Here is a 2049-nt window from a genome sequence, read left to right as displayed (position 1 = left end):
TTTCTTACAAATCAAGAATGGACCATTTTTGGCACTTAAGATAAAAATCCCTTCAAATGATGTCAACAATGATTAATGATCTATGAAAAATTGTATTGTGAGCAAAGCTCAACCTTGGCTTATGGAATGTTGTCAAAACAAGTCTTCTTATGAAAAATTGTATTGTGATGTTGGGGCAGGAGCAGGACCACTCAAGTCTCACGATAGATAGATCGCAAGCGGGTGGGTTTGTCATGTAGTGCATGGTGGACTCACCTGGGCCCAGCTTTGCCGACCTCGCTTGAGATCAAACCACGTGGGTGGAAAGGTGCAAACAAGCTGGGATTTCACCGTGCTACTTGCTAGTTTTCACAACCGTCCTGTGCGTCTGTCCATGGCGTCCGTCGTGCCGTGTCAGACGACTGGGGCCACCTGACAGTCTGGCTAATAATAAAATATTAAGCCTTTTAATTGTAAATACCCACTCTACGTTTTTAGAAAAAAAACTCAACCTTAACTAAATGCTTAAGGCATTGTTAACGAAGGCAGAGCTCCTGCATTCTATTTTTTTAAAACCCACTCTGCGTTTTTTTTAAAAACTCAACGTTAACTAAACGCTTAAGGTGTTGTTAACGAAGGCAGAGCTCTTGCATTCTATCTTTGCTCTCTCACTTTGCATGGCATTTCTGTCAATCTTCTTGCCATTCCCTCTTAGGAAGTTCAGTGGCAAGTGTGGCTCCATGGTGTCCTCTCTTTCTTCTTCACTCACCCCCACAGACTTCAGTTCAAACCTGGGAGATTCATCCTGTGTGTGCTCCCTTATTGAAATTTTACACTCTTCATCTGAGGAGGAGCAACAACAAGAGCCACCAACGCTTGAGACCATCTTTGTTCTCTCAGATTTAGACTGTGAATCCACTGCGTGCATAGGACAAGGCAACAAACGTTTCAGCTTTGCAAAGGCTAAAGCAATCGATTTGGAATCCACTGCGTGCACATGACAGGGCAACAAACGTTCCGGATTTGCAAAGGCCGAAGCAATTGATTTGGAATCCCTTGTTTCAAATTTTAATATGGTCATCACCAGGGCTATTTTCTACATGTCTTTTTCTACAATACTCTATGTGAAATGTATGCTTTGATATGTTTCCCCCTGCATATCTTTTTCTACAATACTCTATGTGAAACGTACGCTTCTTTGCTGGTGTAGTTGACAATACCATGGGTCGACTTGGTACAATAGCGGATGGAGGTGTTTGCAGTGATTCTCAATCTTAGTGAGTATCGGATGATACCCGTGACAGTAGTCAAGGGATGGCATCAGGTGAAATGTTTGAATTTAAGTCTATATTGCACATTTACTTTGATGCCATGAGTGTGATGCATACGTGATCCAGATCGCACATTGCTTTTCCAGATTCTTTGGATATGGAGGAGCAACAAGTGCGAGTTGAGGGGAGAGATATCCTTATATAAGCTTCTAATGCTAGTCGGCATAAATATAGGGCTCGTGGACGTGCCTCATCCTAGTATGGAGATCATTCAACCAAGCAATGTCAACGCAGGATAGTCTGAGCACTGATAGTTTTCACCATGATCTGTTGTAATGTTCTCCCCACATTGTTCATGCAGTCTCAACTCTTCTTGGAGAATGGCCTTGGTGTGGCATTGTCTTGGTCATTTACAATTATGGTCAAATCGAATCTACTACTCAATATTCCAGCAATGTTATTTTGGTGCTTGCCCAACTCAATTTCAATTTTGTTGATCGTGGTTCCATTAGGTTATTGTTGTTTTCCACAGTGAGTGTATCTTTTGGAATTGATCCTTGTGTCTCTCTTTTTAGCATGATGGGTAAATAATGTTGTGTATGTATAAAACTATGGTGCATCTGGTTGCTTAATAGTCAAGTGGCCTTGCTCATGTGGTATATAAACATTTTGGATTATACCTCATCTAGAGGATTCATTCCTGGAACATATTTCCTATGTCCGTGAACTATCAATGCGGGCCTCACAATTGCGGATTTAGGGTTATGTTAACCTTGGCCAGTCAATCCGGGCCTCACAA

The 2049-nt window shown here is 41.8% G+C and overlaps 1 long non-coding RNA gene across 1 annotated transcript; it reads left to right on the top strand.

Moving 5' to 3' along the window:
* The first annotated feature begins 509 nt into the window (after nt 1–509).
* Nucleotides 510–1739, top strand: LOC148011609 (uncharacterized). The gene is made up of 3 exons (XR_015689363.1): nt 510–1055; nt 1190–1303; nt 1397–1739. It is a non-coding gene; the product is annotated as an uncharacterized LOC148011609 (long non-coding RNA).
* Nucleotides 1740–2049: the final 310 nt, after the last annotated feature.

This window comes from Lygodium microphyllum, chromosome 28, assembly GCF_053477565.2.
Source record: "Lygodium microphyllum isolate KBCC chromosome 28, Lygodium_microphyllum_v1.1.10, whole genome shotgun sequence".
Taxonomy (NCBI): Eukaryota; Viridiplantae; Streptophyta; class Polypodiopsida; order Schizaeales; family Lygodiaceae; genus Lygodium; species Lygodium microphyllum.
The sequence above is the reverse complement of the archived record's forward strand: the minus strand, read 5'-3'. Positions and strand labels throughout refer to the sequence as shown.